The 16,973-nt window shown below is 49.8% G+C and overlaps 1 pseudogene; it reads right to left on the bottom strand.

Moving 5' to 3' along the window:
- Positions 1 to 8,512: 8,512 nt before the first annotated feature.
- On the bottom strand, positions 8,513 to 9,668 carry LOC101963217 (zinc finger and BTB domain-containing protein 14 pseudogene; annotated as a pseudogene).
- Positions 9,669 to 16,973: the final 7,305 nt, after the last annotated feature.

Raw genomic sequence — 16,973 nt, 5'->3', positions numbered from 1 at the left:
GGGCATGGTGGGAGCTTCGACTCCCTTGGGATTGTAGGCAGTTTTGTGCAGAATTTTGCCCCCTCACAAGGAGTGATGGAGGGGATGCCTGCAAGCCTCTGCTCCGTGAACTATGGGTAATATAATCCAGTGTTTTGCTGGTTGTGAGGGTGGTGGTGACCCAGGAGCTTCTGACCCCTTTGGATTGTAGATAATTTAGTCCCACATTTTACCTGTGACCATGAGGTTTACTTCTGTGAGCTTTCCGCACTCTGGGGTTTGTGGGTAATGTAGTCCAGTGTTTTGCCCTCCCAACACCTCTGCCAGATGTCTATGTAAGCTGCAGGCTCTATGTTTGCCCAGGCACCCTGAAGATTCTTAATACTATGGTCCAGGGGCCTTCCCACAGCTGTCACCACAGAGGACTATGCACATTTTCCCCCAGACATCCCCAAGTATTCGGGGGATGGTGCAGTATTCTCCTGCACAGCCCTCATCATGGAGGGGCATGGGAGCTGCAGTCTGCACATTCACACGGCCAAGTTCAGGAACTGGGCAGTGAAGTCCAACATTCTGCCCATGCAGCTTCCATCCCAGAGGCTTCTGGGAGCTGCAGGCTCCCAAGGTTCATGGTGAGTGTAGTCTGTTCTTCTGCTCATGCATGGGAGCTGCATGCCACATGGCTGCTCAGGGACCCCTGAAGATTATGCCAGTGAATTCTGCAGCTCAACACTCACCATGGAGGCCTTTGAAAGCTTGGGTCATGGGCTTGCCCTGGCGTCCCAAGGATTCTGGTAATGTAGCGCAGTGACTGCCCGCCCAGCCCTCTCCACAAAGCAGCGTGGGAGCTGTAGCAGTATGTTTGCCCAGGCACCCCAGGGACTTGGGGTCATGTACTTGGGCATGGCACAGTTACCACCAGGGTGGCTTCTGGGAATTGTCAGACAGTCCCTCCCAGTATGCAGATTCACCCAGAAAGCCCTGGTATCTTCTTTAAAAATTGTAGTTACATAGTGGGAAGAACAGAAATACAGCCACAATATTATTATCACATGGATATATCAACTTCTCAATATTTTTCAAGTACTTCAACATTGGGGAAAAAAGTAAGCCACACAAAAATAAAAACAAATAATGAGGTGGTCTTGCCTCAGGCCCCAGTGAGGCTCAAGGAGCTAGGATCCCCATGCCTTCCCTGCAGCATCATGAGTTTGTGATGTTTCTCACTTTTCTCCTTCTAGTGTCCTGGAACTTCTCCCAAGAAACACATCCAATCCATGAAAGTACATTGGCAAGCTGTGGTGCTGAGGAGTCAAAGCCTCAACAAGGGACTTTTGTAAAATCAAGTCCTGCTAAAATATCACCTACAAAAGTAAAGAAGATGGCAGAGCTTCCTCCGCATGCGGGGCAGTGGACAAGAGGCTTTCCTCCTTTTTTCTTTTCTTCTCCTCAGATGACTTCAGTTACCCCAAAGCCACAGAAGTGCCAAAGAGACACAGCCCACGGTGTCCCCAGCCAAGGCACGTCCCCATGTGGGTCCCAAGAGGAGGAAGCTCTTTCCACTAGAATCACGGCCCCAAGGTCTGTGCAGCAGTGATCTCTCCCTTCCCAGTGGCCAAAGGTTAGGAGTAGGGTAGTTTCTAAGGCTCAGGGTTCACTCACGGTGAACACGGCCTCCAGGTGTCTCTAGCCATGGCATTTCCCCAGACGAGTCCCACGGAGAAGGAAGCTGGCTGTGGGCACAGGACACTCACCCTTGGTAGGCGGATGGTTCCAAGGGATCAGGAAAAATCGCCTCTGTAGGCAGCAGAGGACACCCAGTGACCCTTGTTCAGCAGTGCCCTGTACCCCCTTGTGGTAGTCCTGGTGAAGCTCTGAAATTCATGGTTTTAATTTTTCTAAGCCTTAATTTTAGAAATCAAACAGCAATGGAGTCCGCCATCCCATTTTTTATGAGAATAGATAAAGGTAACAAAATACATGGTCAACAGGCAAAATTCCATCAGTATTTTATATATCAGCAAAAACGTATAAGAAAATTTGGAATTTGAAAAACCAGAATATGAAAAAAATTCTTCAATAATACCACTTACAATTGCTCCCCCAAAGTTTAAAGTGTAACAATTTTAAAATACAACTATGTTTTCAGAAAATCTTGAAACACAATTTAAAGAGATCAAACAAAATATAAATAAATGCCAGTATAAGCCTTGTTAAAATGAAATTCTCTCAAACCTGATCTGCAGATTTGGTGCAATCATTTCCAGCAAACTGCTTCTGAACTTAGAACAGATGACACTGACTACATAAGGTCAGATGAAGAACTCACACCTCTGGGCCCCAGTGCTTGTCATGAAGCTGAAGCAATGAAGTAATGTGATGCTGTGCAGGACACAGACAGCCGGAGATGAGTGGAGAGCAAACACACCCACTACATAGAGGCAACTGGTTTTGTCAAAGGGACAAAGACCTTCGAAGGAGAAAGGAGTGTCTGCTGTAGATGGTGATGGAGCATTTGGAAACCACACAGGGGAAATGGACACGGGAAAACTTTATGGTGTTCAAAAACTCTCTCAAAATAGTGCACAGACTTATATTTAGAATGTGAAACTCTAGAAGATCTGGAAGAAAATACACATGACCACATTCCATGATGAGTTTTAAATACAGTTCCAAAACGAATGCATGAAAAAATTGATTCTGTGGATTTTATTAAAATTGAAAATGTCACTGAGCATGGTGATGCGTGCCTATAATCCCAGTTACAAGGAAGCCTTTGGCAATTTAGCAAGACCCTGTCTCAAAATTTAAAATGGACTTGGGATGTAGCTCAAGTGGTAGAGCACCCCTGGGAACAATATAAATTTTTTTAAATGAAAATGTCACTAAGCATGGTGGCCCACACCTGTAATCTCAGCAGCTCAGGAGGCTGAGGCAGGAAGATTGCAAACTCAAAGCCAGCCTCAGCAGCTAAGTGGCTTAGTGAGATCCTGTCCAAAAAATAAAGCTTTGGAGTGATTAAGTGCCCCTGTGTTCAACCCCTAGAAGAAAGAAAGAAAAAGAAAGAAAGAAAGAAAGAAAGAAAGAAAGAAAGAAAGAAAGAAAGAAAGAAAGAAAGAAAGATAGAAAGAAAGTCAACTCTGTAAAAAAAAACATATTAGGAGAAAAAGCTTAGCCACAGACTGGTGAAAATATTTGGAAAAATCATATCCAATGTGGATTTGTAGCCTAAATATAATAAAAAAACTTAACAATAATAAAACAAACAATCCAACTGAAAACAGCTAAAGATCTGAAAAGACAACTTATAAAAGACCTGAAGATGGCAAAAAATCATAGAAAACGTTTCTTAACGTCATCAGCTGACATGAGGGGAAATGGCCCACACGGCTGGGATGGCCCTGCATGTGTATTACATGGCTCCGACCTTCTTCCAGGCAGTATCAACTGGAGGATGCAGAACCAGAACTCTCATTCTTTGTTGGTGGAATGCATGATAGTTTGCCACTTTTAAAAAGTTTAACATTTTTTCCAAAGTTAAATATGAACTCACCATGTGATCCAAAATGATCCTAAGAATTTAGACAACTACTTTGAAAATGTAGGTCTTAAAAAAGTGTCTAAATAAATACAGCATGCAATTATGTACAGAAGTTCTGTTCACAATGGTCAAATGCTTTAAGGAACCAGGAGGTGTGCTTTAATAGGTGAATGAATAGCAGGACTGCAGTGCATTCATGCCATAGGGGCCCAAGGGTCTCTGACCTCCCCCAGGCCTCTGGGCCACATGCCTGACCGTACCTTTATGCCTCACAGTGGGGGAAGGTGGCTTCTGCTTGGAAGCACCTGTAGACTGGGATGATAAACTCAGGACAACACAGGGGTAAAGCCCAGGTCTATATCCAAGGAGCCTCCTTGGAAGGACGGCCAGACCTGGAAACATCTTGAGCCCTGCAGCGTGTAGGCGAGGGAGAACTTGGAGGTGGCCCCAGGTCTCCATGCTGAGCAGCTTGAAGGGTCTTGGACTGCAGCATAAGTTCCCAGCACAGCTTTTAATTTTATCTTTTTCAAAAACCAGCAAGTGTATTCTGAGGCTGTATATTGTTAATTAATTTCTTTGGAATTGCAGGGAGAGCTATGCCACTGCTGAGTCTGAGGAATCCCCTATGAAATTCTTAATATTCCACATCACAATTTTGGTAATTCAAGCTAAAATAGAGCCCACATCCCACTACTTGATCTGAATGGTTAGTGCTATCTTTTAAATATCTGCTCTCCAGATTCATGTTTTAGAAACTTAATCAAGAAGTCCTGGGGCCCTGGAAGCCCAGGACGGGACAAAGCCCACCCCTCACATCTCCTCCAGCCCCCACCCTATCCCCGCACCACTCCCAGTTTGGAACAACCAAGAAGACCCTTTTATTTATTTTTTTAATTAAATTAATTTTAAACTAAATTGAACATTTTTTACCAATAAATAATTTATGTAGCATCTTCATCCTACATACCAATTTAAAAGAATAAAGTTTCTCCCACAATAGTCATTACAGGTATTAATGTAGCAAGCTATGAAATAAAATTACTTTAATGTATTAAAAATTCTAGCAATCAATTATGAATATTAAAGGTTGTCATTTTCTACAATTGTATATATTCTAAAATAATTGGCTAATACTTTCTTACAGAATAAAATCCAAACTATAGTTTTTATTTCAATATACTTCTAAGGAAATAGTTAAAAGAACATTTAGTACACTAAACTGAAACAGAGTTTATAATTTTGATTTATTACTATGAAAAGGCAATCAACTTCTATTTAAACTATACCCAGTGATGAAATATAGTTCAAAAATAAATATTCGGCCTGACAATCTTTAATATTGGTTAAAAACAGTCTGGTATTTGTTGCTCATGGAAGTTACTTTAGTCCAATGTGCAATAAAGGTGCAGCCATTCACTTTTACTTGAGATACATATGACTAACACTCATATTTTCACACTTAGAAAGTTTTTAAAGTATTTTTTAGTTGTAGTTGGACACAATACCTTTATTTTTTTATTTATTTTTAGGTGGTGCTGAGGATTGAATACAGGGCTTCGCATGTGCTAGGTAAGCACTCTACTGCCAAACCACAACCTCAGCCCTAGAAGGTTTTTAAATTCATCAATCTAATTAAGCATATTGCATCTCCTTTATGGATAAATCATGTGCCACAGAGAGCCTGAAAGCTTAGTGATATTCCATTAAGTTACACAAATGTTTCTTAATTTTGAACCTAAATATAAATCTAATTTCACAATCAGTTTAGAATTATTTTGCTCTAAGGTCTTGGAATTGTTCCACATTGTCTCTAGAGCCTTCTACCCTGCTCACCACTGGTCTACTCCATAAACCCCTAATTGTGCAGAAAGACAATGCCCTAAGAGAGGGACCGAGGAGCCCAGCCCAAGTGCCAGCCTCCCAGTGGGTTCACAGGATGTGCATGTGGCCACAGCTTTGGGGTAGGTATAGGGCAATCAAAACGGATGAAGAAACACTTCAGAGAGGCAAGTATCACTTCTCCACCAAAAAGCAGTGAAAAACAGTGACAGAAACAATAAACCAAATATAAATCTCATATCATTCTGCATTTCCAGAACTTGATCTCACATTTGTGCAGTGTTGGCGGTCAACCCACCAGCGGTTTCTAGCTCTACATGAAGAACGTTTAATAAGTTATTAAACTGTTCGTTCTTAAAGTTACATATAATTGTGATGATTAAGAAATCAGTTTACTTGATTATTACTCTGTGCAGTGTTTTCACAGTGCACCTGGAGGATTAAAAAACAAAACAGAAATCTCTCACTTCTAAATTGGACACAGGAATTCTCAAATTAAAATTATAGAAAAGACGCCAAAAAGGACAGTGAAACTGGTCACAACTTAGGAATGTATTTCCTTGAAAAGTTTTAAAACACATAACCAGTGCCTGATGTCCACCAGGTACATGCTCCACTCATTTCCATGAAAACACGGCAACTGCTTTCCCAGGCAGGGTGCTCCTGCACCACCCACCTCCCCTGGCTTCCCAGGCAGGGTGCTCCTGTCTCACCCACCTCCCCTGGGTTCCCAGGCAGGGTGCTCCTGTCTCACCCACCTCCCCTGGCTTCCCAGGCAGGGTGCTCCTCTCCCACCCACCTCCCCTGGCTTCCCAGGCAGGGTGCTCCTGTCCCACCCACCTCCCCTGGCTTCCCAGGCAGGGTGCTCCTCTCCCACCCACCTCCCCTGGCTTCCCAGGCAGGGTGCTCCTGTCCCACCCACCTCCCCTGGCTTCCCAGGCAGGGTGCTCCTCTCCCACCCACCTCCCCTGGCTTCCCAGGCAGGGTGCTCCTCTCCCACCCACCTCCCCTGGCTTCCCAGGCAGAGTGCTCCTGTCCCACCCACCTCCCCTGGCTTCCCAGGCAGGGTGCTCCTGAACCACCCACCTCCCCTGGCTTCCCAGGCAGAGTGCTCCTGTCTCACCCACCTCCCCTGGCTTCCCAGGCAGGGTGCTCCTGTCCCACCCACCTCCCCTGGCTTCCCAGGCAGGGTGCTCCTGAACCACCCACCTCCCCTGGCTTCCCAGGCAGGGTGCTCCTGTCTCACCCACCTCCCCTGGCTTCCCAGGCAGGGTGCTCCTGTCCCACCCACCTCCCCTGGCTTCCCAGGCAGGGTGCTCCTGAACCACCCACCTCCCCTGGCTTCCCAGGCAGGGTGCTCCTGTCTCACCCACCTCCCCTGGCTTCCCAGGCAGGGTGCTCCTGGACCACCCACCCCCCCCTGGCTTCCCAGGCAGGGTGCTCCTGTCTCACCCACCTCCCCTGGCTTCCCAGACAGGGTGCTCCTGGACCACCCACCCGCCCTGGCTTCCCAGACAGGGTGCTCCTGTCTCACCCACCTCCCCTGGCTTCCCAGGCAGGGTGCTCCTGGACCACCCAGCCCCCTGGCTTCCCAGGCAGGGTGCTCCTGGACCACCCAGCCCCCTGGCTTCCCAGGCAGGATGCTCCTCTCCCACCCACCTCCCCTGGCTTCCCAGGCAGGGTGCTCCTGGACCACCCACCTCCCCTGGGTTCCCAGGCAGGGTGCTCCTGTCCCACCCACCTCCCCTGGCTTCCCAGGCAGGGTGCTCCTTTCCCACCCACCTCCCCTGGCTTCCCAGGCAGGGTGCTCCTGTCCCACCCACCTCCCCTGGGTTCCCAGGCAGGGTGTTCCTCTCCCACCCACCTCCCCTGGGTTCCCAGGCAGGGTGCTCCTGTCCCACCCACCTCCCCTGGCTTCCCAGACAGGGTGCTCCTGGACCACCCACCCGCCCTGGCTTCCCAGGCAGGGTGCTCCTGGACCACCCACCTCCCCTGGGTTCCCAGGCAGGGTGCTCCTCTCCCACCCACCTCCCCTGGCTTCCCAGGCAGGGTGCTCCTATCCCACCCACCTCCCCTGGCTTCCCAGGCAGAGTGCTCCTCTCCCACCCACCTCCCCTGGCTTCCCAGGCAGGGTGCTCCTGTCTCACCCACCTCCCCTGGGTTCCCAGGCAGGGTGCTCCTGAACCACCCACCTCCCCTGGCTTCCCAGGCAGGGTGCTCCTGTCCCACCCACCTCCCCTGGCTTCCCAGGCAGGGTGCTCCTGTCCCACCCACCTCCCCTGGCTTCCCAGGCAGGGTGCTCCTGTCCCACCCACCTCCCCTGGGTTCCCAGGCAGGGTGCTCCTCTCCCACCCACCTCCCCTGCCTTCCCAGGCAGGGTGCTCCTCTCCCACCCACCTCCCCTGGCTTCCCAGGCAGGGTGCTCCTGTCCCACCCACCTCCCCTGGCTTCCCAGGCAGGGTGCTCCTGCACCACCCACCTCCCATGGCTTCCCAGGCAGGGTGCTCCTGCACCACCCACCTCCCCTGGCTTCCCAGGCAGGGTGCTCCTGTCCCACCCACCTCTCCTGGCTTCCCAGGCAGGGTGCTCCTGTCCCACCCACCTCCCCTGGCTTCCCAGGCAGGGTGCTCCTGTCCCACCCACCTCCCCTGGGTTCCCAGGCAGGGTGCTCCTGTCCCACCCACCTCCCCTGGCTTCCCAGGCAGGGTGCTCCTGCACCACCCACCTCCCCTGGCTTCCCAGGCAGGGTGCTCCTGAACCACCCACCACCCCTGGCTTCCCAGGCAGAGTGCTCCTGAACCACCCACCTCCCCTGGCTTCCCAGGCAGGGTGCTCCTAAACCACCCACCACCCCTGGCTTCCCAGGCAGGGTGCTCCTGTCTCACCCACCTTCCCTGGCTTCCCAGGCAGGGTACTCCTGAACCACCCACCACCCCTGGCTTCCCAGGCAGGGTGCTCCTGCACCACCCACCTCCCCTGGGTTCCCAGGCAGGGTGCTCCTGCACCACCCACCTCCCCTGGGTTCCCAGGCAGGGTGCTCCTGCACCACCCACCTCCCCTGGCTATTGGCTGCTGTTTCCAATGCTGTTCTATTGCCAGGCGGCTGGCTGCCACTCTTGGGCTGGCTCTTGATGGAGGGTAGCCTGCTTCCTCTCACTGTTTTCTTATCTCTTCAGACCAGATGCCTGGACTAATGTCCCCTGAGCCTACTTTCATGGTCCTGAGGGGAGACTTGTGTTTGGAGGCTTTGTCACATCCTTGGCATGTGAAGAGTCTTCCATTACTGTGAACTCTCTCATGCTTCTCAAGTCTGAGGCTTGAAGGAATGATTTTCCACACACCTGGCAACTGTAGGGCTTATACCCTGTGTGGACTTTTAGCTGCTCTTTCAGATGGGTCTGTGTGATGAGCGCTCCTCTCCACATTTCACCAACAAATGGCCTGCCTGCTGTGTGCAGAGTCTCATGCTCCCTCAACCTACCTTCATCAAAAATGTCTCACCGAGGTTTGATGTCTGCTCCTGATGGTGACCACAGAGCAAATACTCAAACTCATGCTCCCGGTGGCAGTCGTCCACCCCTTTCCCCTCACTCCTTCCATCATTACCTGTTACACTTCGAGGGGTCTGCGACCCCAGATCTTTGGACTCTGGAGTCTCCATGGATTCTGTTTTCTGGCCACATCAATTTTCCTCTCAAACTTCCTCAATCCCTGGCTCTCTCAGAATTGCTCCCTGAACCCTGAGCAGAGCGGCAGGTGACTTGTCCTCCTGAGTGGGGAGGGGAGCTCTACTGTGCCATGGGACTGTCAGCCTGATCCTTGATTTCCTACATGTAATCATCCTGAGGGTCAGCAGTGTCTCCAATGGGGTGGTTTATTTTGAGGCAATATTTACTCTTTGATTGGCCTTTATTTTCATTGGTACTACATATATTTCATATCTGAGAACAGAGTTTATCCAAAAATTTGATACCAATAATTTGCATTGATGACATGATATTAAGTTAATATCTTCCTTTTTCACAGAAATCTTTGCTGTGTGTATGTAGTTCAAATATATCAGAATGAAGAAAATCTCTCTTTATTATGGAGGAGCTATCTACTTCAAGCTTCTTGAAAAGCTTTCTAAAGTAGTGTTGCAGGCGGCAAGCACACATCTGTGGGCTCTGAATTTCACACCTTCAACCAAAATAGCAATATCACAAAATTTTCCTTCCAGCCCTTGCTCATTTCGTGTTTTCAGAAACCGAGTTTTATGACCATCATCGTTATATTTAATGGTTTCAGACATTCTGATGAAAAGCTCCATGAACAACTCAGGCCATTATTTTAACGCCTTAAATACCAAACTCTTCAGCTCAGAATAACTCTGCTCAAGGGCACACCAGACCTGCAGCATGACACAGTCACAGACACCCTCTGTGGTTCCCTGGGCATTCTTAAGCACGCAGCCCAGGGTGAAATGGATGCGGGCTGCGAGCACCGGGATGACAGTGGGTTTTATTTTTATTTTCCTAGTCTGGGGAGAAGGTGGAGGCCCTGATGGTAGCAGCCTTCCTCCTGTACAAGCACAGAATGTCTAGCCAGCTGTGAACACCCCCACCCACCACCCACCACTGTCCTGTGCCTGTGCAGTGTCGGTTGGAGGGAGGGTGCGCCACCACCTTGTGCAGGCACAGGACCCACAAAAAGCCCCTTTTAATCTCAGCAGAGATGGTGAGTAGACATTGTGCCAGATGCACCAAGCGTCATCTCTTGCTCATGTCCCACGCAGGAGATGGAAATTGGGCTCCCTTAGGTGGAATGGGCTGACTGAGAAATGAAAGCTAGGAAAAATAGAATGCAAAAAAAACAGGACACAGAAAATAATTTTAAGAAGGGGAGGCAGGATGGGCAAGCCAATCACATGGATCGAGCTTCTATACCCTGACAAAATGGAGACTGCTCCTACTTTATTTACATCGGGGACATCAAAGCCCTTCCATACCATGTTCTTCTTCAAAAAAGGTTAAAGGTGGACTGTCCAGTTCCCAATGGGTCATGCCTATCTATCGCAGTCCAGCTGCAGCAGAATAACCGGGGGGTGACGAACAACTTGTGCAGGTTGATACAGCAGGAGTGGGAGCCGTTTATTGTAGGACAGGAGGGGTATTTATACATTCCACACAGCTTATCTTAATTAGCATAAACTAGGTACATCAGTCAACCAATAAGGAATCTCCACACTTAATGGCTCGCTGGCGCCACCTCACAAACCACTCCCTCTGGCATTTTGCCAGGCGCCGTCCAGACTTGTTTGCAGACTCTAACATTTGCCAGGGGCCATCCTGACTTGTTTACAGACTCTAACACCCATCTCCAGAGCAACCATGAGAGATCTTCCTAGCAAATCGAAGATGAGGGTCATGTGCCTTGGGCAATCTATTGCTTGGGAGAGCCACAGATACTTCCCAAGGTTAAACCTAAAATCTCCCTGGCTACATGCCCAGAGAAGATTCTCATGTGCTTTTCACAGATGGCTCCCCACAGTCATCCAGCTGATTTTGCATAGGTGCTGGGTCAGATGTGCCAGGATAGTCTAGCTAGCTGAAGTCTAGCTGACTGCAAGAAGATGCTGGGCCAGAGATGCCCAGGGTGGTCCCAGAGACTCCACAGGGGCATGGGGCCAGCAACTCCATGGGGCACAGAGCCAGAGGCACCAGGGCACCACATGAATCAGGAGGCACCAAGGGTAGTCCAGCTAACTGAAGTGCAGATGATTGCAGGTAGATGCTGGGCCATGTTCACCTAGGGTAGTGCAAATGACTGAATGTAGGCCTGGGCCAGAGTCCCCAGGGGCAAAACAGCTCATTGCACATAGGCATTTGTTAGAGTCTGTAAACAAGTCAAGATGGCACCTGGCATTTTGCAGAGGGAGTGGTTTGTGAGGTAACGCCAGCGAGCCATTAAGTGTGGAGATTCCTTATTGGTTGACTGCTGTATCTAGTTTATGCTAATTAAGAGAAGCTGTGTGGAATGTATATATACCCCTCCTGTCCTACAATAACGGCTCCCACTCCTGCTGTATCAATCTACACAAGTTGCTCCTCACTCCCGGTTATTTTGCTGCAGCCGGACTGCGGCAGGCCTTGGGCCAGATGTGCTAAGGGCAGAGTACACTGGATGCCCTGGAGTGGCTCACTGGGGGATGGGACCGGTGAGAGAATGAAGTCCCCACAAGCTCAGGTGCATGGATGTGCACTCATGTCAGGCATGGGAGTACCCACTGCAGGTGGCTCAGTGTACCATCATTTCCCAATGAGGACTGCATAGCAGGAGAGATCTCAAAAGCCGAGTTCATGGGGGAGGGAAGGTATAGAGCAGGACCCAAATGGCTACAGTTAAGCTCTGTGACCAAGGCTTCCAGCAAGCAAGGCCATGAGTTTGTTATGCTACAGTCAGTGTGTACTCATGAACACCTTGCTTCAGCGTATATACTCGAGGTCATGAGCATCTGCCTGTGAGTGAATACCCACTGATGTAACCTGTTGGCAGTGTGCCTTCTTGTTTGGCCTGCTTATAAAACAGACCTGTAGAAATGGCTCAGAGGGCTGGCTAAGGGCTTATGGCCACCTCTGAATAAAGGACAGCCAGCATTCTCATCCTGCCTCGCATCTTTTTTTCAATGGCCAGATCCTCAAACCTTGCTTCCAGGCCTGAGCCTTGCCCTTTTTCTGACAGAAGTCCCCTGAGAGACTGTGCATGATGGGAGCTTTAAAAGAAGAGTGAGGATTGACCAGTTAACAGTTAACAGCAGAATGAACCTGAGCTCTTTCTGCTTCTCTCTCTCCCTGAGCAGCCTTCTTGGAGGTGAGCCTTCTCCTCTGCACTCAGATATAGAGGCTTTCTTGCACGGTCACTGTGAGAACTGGACATGGCATATTTGATTTTGCTCTACAATGCAAGTAGTCTAAGTAGATACAACCACTCATGGTTAAAGATATTGGTGAGTGCGCTGGGCAGAGAGAAGGGCATGGGTGCAGAGTGCAGCTCTAGTTGGTGGCAGTGAGATCTGGAACTGAGGTCAGTGCTTGGTGGGAAGCTGTCCGTGATGAGCCAGGCAGCACCAGGCACTACCTGGCATGTGGAGCTAATCCTAAAGAGGCAACTGCAAAGGGTCCTAAATGGGGGGCATAAGATCAGAACTTTAAGTCAGGTCTACATTTAGGCCAAACTTGTGGAGGATGGATCAGGTGGTGATGATCAGAGGAATCAGGTATGTTGGGAGTTGGCACCCAAGACAAAGAACCCAGAGAAGAAGTGAAGAGCAGACGGTGTCCACCAGCCCTGCCTTGCTGGATTAAGCTCTTCAGGACTGAGGTGGAGCCCACGAAGAAGCAGAGAAGAGAGGGTGCCCAGGACCTGTGGACTGCTGGACTAGGCTCTTCAGAACTAAGGTGGAGCCCACGAAGAAGCAGACAGGAGAGGGTATCCATTTATGCCAGGAGCCATCTATGAGCCATGGGTAAACTGAGAAATGTTGGAGCCATTAGGCAGGGGAGGCTTGTATCGAGAGCGTCCAGTAGGAACCTGTGGGAAGCCATCCGTGAATTACATGAGGGTCTTCTCTCGGTATGACAGCCGGGAGAATTTAGGTTTGGCATTGCAAACTCTCCAGGCTCTCCCACAGCAGTGGATTGCCCAAGGCACAGGACCTTTGTCTCCACTCTGCTAGGAAGATCCCTCATAGAGCTCTGGAGATGGGCGAAACACTTTGGGAACTGGACAGCTCAACTTTAACCTTTTTTGATGAAGAACATGCTATAGAAGGCCTTTGATGTTTACTGATATAAATAAAGCAGGCACGAGCTCCATCTTGCCAGAGTATAGAAGCTTGGTTTGTATGATTTGCTTGCCCATCCTGCCCCAGATTTTTAAATTACTCTATGTATCCTGTGGGTTTTTTGTCATTCTATTCTTCTTCACATTTATTTCTCAGCCAGCCCATTCCACCAAGGGGAACCCTATTTCCACTGCCTGCTCAGGACACAGGTGAGCGGAATCCACTGGTTTAAGAACTCCTGATTCATGTGGGGCCCTGCTTAGCTCAATGCTCAAGTTCTAGCTCAGCTCCAGAGATGGGAGTGACCTGCTGGAGCCAGGCAGCCTCCTGGAGACGTGTGTAGTTTGTCAAATGTCAATCAACATGTTTACTGCAAGACCTCAGCCACACCAAGAAGCAAGCACCTAAATAAGACTCTTCCCATTGAAACCTCATCCCTACCTTTGATTTACTCCCCCTTAAATAAAAAAAAAATCAGAGCCTTTTTTCAATTGTTCAGTCCCAGCTCCTATCAGGACTGGAAGACCCATCAGACACTCCTCTTTTCATATCTAATTTCTGGCTCTGTCTTACTTACTGATTATTTCAGAATTTTTACCTTCCCAGGAGGCTCACACCTCCTGGGCAGGAATCTGCTCTGTTGGGCGCTGGTCACTCCATTATGTACCTCCCCTTACCTGCTGGATTAGGCTCTCCAGGATTAAGGTGGAACAAGCAGAAGCAGAGAGGAGAAGGTGCCCACCACCCCTGGCCTGCTGATTTGGCTTTTCAGGAATGAGGTGGAACCAAGAAGCAGCAAAGGACAGGGTGCACACCACCCTGGCCTGCTGTATGAGGAACACAAAGAGAAGCAGACATGTCTGAGACGTGAGACTTGCTAAGGTTGAGACCCCTGTGGGTCATGGGACCAGGGAGGTCCAGGTACAGTGTGAGACCTGAGGCTGGGTCAGGTCAGAGGTATGTGCCAGCCTCCTCTTGACTTGGTCAGTGACTAACAGGGGAAAAGGGAGGGCTGGGGCCAGGCCGGGAGTTTAGACAACATGGAGTTTCTAGTCTAAGGGGAAAGCACAGGTGTTAAAGGGAGGGAGGGAATCCAGAGGGGAAGGAGAGGCTGCGTCTGAGAGGGGTGTGGAGAAGAGACAGGTGAAGAGGCTTGTCGAGAAGGGCAGGAGGCAGAGAACTGCCGTTTCTATGAAGTTGACACCTCTCGACATGAAGTTCTGAATTTTGTTTCTTTGTCATTTCCTTCCCATCTTTGAAGCAAGCTGAAGCTTCAGTCTGGAGATGGTTCTTTCCCAGGAGCTCCTGGGGGCTGGCAGGGAGTCTTTCATGACCGCCCGCGGCCAGGCCTGCACTCTGAGCACGGTGAGGACAGTCGGTTTGATGGGGCCTGTTCTTACACAGAATAGCCTCTCGGTGCTTACATGACCCAAGACTTTCTTTTCTTCCTTCTGTTTGTGTGAGGGGCCTAGAGTTCTGGAAGCCTTAGGCGAGCATCAGTCACTTACCTGGGGACACCCACAGTCGGTCTGTGTTTGGTTGGCCACTGTTGATTTCTGTATTCTGGTTTAGGCTGACTGAAAGGAGGCAGAGGCACAGGCTCAGCGCGGGACTCATGATGGCTGTGGCAACTCACTAATGCACCCATCCCTCCTCATCATCCTGAGGTCTGACAGGTCCATTTGTTGTGCAGCACCCCCAGAGGATCCTGGTGGATTGCAATAAAATGAACAAACACTCTTCCAGCTGAAAACCTTCCACTCTCTAGTCGCTTGTGCAGAATCAATCCTTGGGATGCACTTCGCCCAACAAGCAGACTCCTCGGGATGCAACACACGGTAGGCTCCTAGGTATGCAACGTGTGCCAATCGTGAGTGTTCTACACTGGGAACACCATCCACAGTGCCGCAGTCTGGCTGGGCACAATTCAGGAGCCACTTGTCAAAAGAAATGAACTTTATTTTTAGAACCACACACGCCAAACCACACAGCTCTTCAGGAAAACCTTCAGAGCCCAACTGCCACCACAGGCTTCCACAAGCCTCTCAACCTTCCCCCTCCTCCTGCTCTTGAGGCCGATTGGCTGGGTCGTGTGGGCAGAGCCAAAAATGTCCCCCAATGAGCAGCTCCGTGGTCTGAAAGGGCGGGGAAACAGCCCAATGAGCATCACTGCAGAGGAGCCAACAGTTGGCAGCTGGAAGTTTGCTGAGGCCGCTGTGAGCCAATCATCAGCTGGCAGCTGGAAGTTTGCTGGCAGCTGGAAGTTTGCTGGGCCCCTTGGGCTGTGGCTGTCGACACACAGGCTGAAGATCTGCCTCAAAGAAGAAACCGATCTTCTCAAGCAGAAAAGTGAAAGAGGGCAAGTTGCCTGACTTCATCTGCTAACATCATGCTGAGTTCAATGGTAGAAAAATACACCCAAATCAGCCCAGGCAGACAGTGAGCAGAGCTTCAACCAGCATCCTTTCCTGGGACTGCAAGCACGTTGCAAGGTAATTATCTTCGTCTACCTCAATTTGGCCAGAAGCTCCAAACTTCCTGCTGTTCTGGCATACACCCTGTGGTCTGGGTAGTGTTCCTTCCCCGTCAGCTCACAGCACAGGCGTTTGGCAGGCCCAAGAGGGCTGTAGTTAGGCTCCCTCACCAAGGTTTCTGGCAGGATATGTTTTAGTGTGTAGCCAAAGTCATGAACACCCTAATTCAGGTCTGATCATTTACCTGTGAGCATGTGCCCACTGATGTAACCTACTGGCAGTAGGCCTTCTTTGTCTGGCCAGTATTTACAAAAGGCTTATGGAAAGCCATGGGGTGGATGAAGGCTGGGGCTGGAGGCTGGCTAGGGGCTAGTGCCACCTCCAAATAAAGCGTGTCTGCTCTCCCAATTGTGTCTTGCATCTTCCTCCACCTGCCAGGGTTCTGAATCTGTTTCCTAGGGTCTGAGCCTCCACCTGCTAACTGATCCTATTGCCTCAGGATGCATCAAACCAAATTACAGGTGAGAGCTTCTTGGACCCTGGAAGATAGGTGTGGGAGACCTGTAGCCACAGAGCAGCAGGTAGCACTTGGTTGCCATGGTTCTGTTAGCATGGACTCCTGGGAAGAGTTGGGATACAATGGCTGGTTCCCTGAGATCATGGAGAAGGCTTCACAAGCAGTTAGTTGCTGCCTATAAGATGGTACAACTCGGAAGACAAGTGGGTTGAATTTTTCTTATTTCATTGCAGGTGAACAATTTCATAGTCTGCCTGGTCATTTCCTCCTGTCTGAACCCTCCTACCAGCCTCCAAGGACCACAGCAGGCATGCTCTGAGGGTGACTTTCACGCGCTCAGTTATCTGTGCATAGCAAAACCTAAAACTAGGTAGGGTGGTGTGTGCCCAAGGAAGAACAAGATACAACCGTCTCAGGTTCATCATCCCCCACAAGGCACCCTGGGATGCCTGTAGCAAGTGTGTGTAGATGAATTTTGGGATGTGCAGCAAAGCTCTTGGACATAGGTCTGAATCTGGGCTCAGATTGGCAGGCTATGAAGATGCAGAAGCAAATCTGCCCACGCCAGCCTCATAAATGAAGCTTACCTGAGAGTCCCTGCAACTTACAGGAGACAGAGGAGTTTTACCTTGAGCCACATCTGCTCTTTGAAAGGTCTCAAAGCCTCAACCAGAATGAGATGGGAAGCACAGACGATTGCAGTGGAAAGCTCAGAGGAGAGGGCTTCACTGGGCACAGGGAGGGGCACTGCTCGGAATCAACAGTTCTTTAAGAGGCTGGGTTGGTGACGACCCTGAACTA

Source organism: Ictidomys tridecemlineatus, chromosome 2, assembly GCF_052094955.1.
Source record: "Ictidomys tridecemlineatus isolate mIctTri1 chromosome 2, mIctTri1.hap1, whole genome shotgun sequence".
In the NCBI taxonomy this organism is placed as follows: domain Eukaryota; kingdom Metazoa; phylum Chordata; class Mammalia; order Rodentia; family Sciuridae; genus Ictidomys; species Ictidomys tridecemlineatus.
The sequence above is the reverse complement of the archived record's forward strand: the minus strand, read 5'-3'. Positions and strand labels throughout refer to the sequence as shown.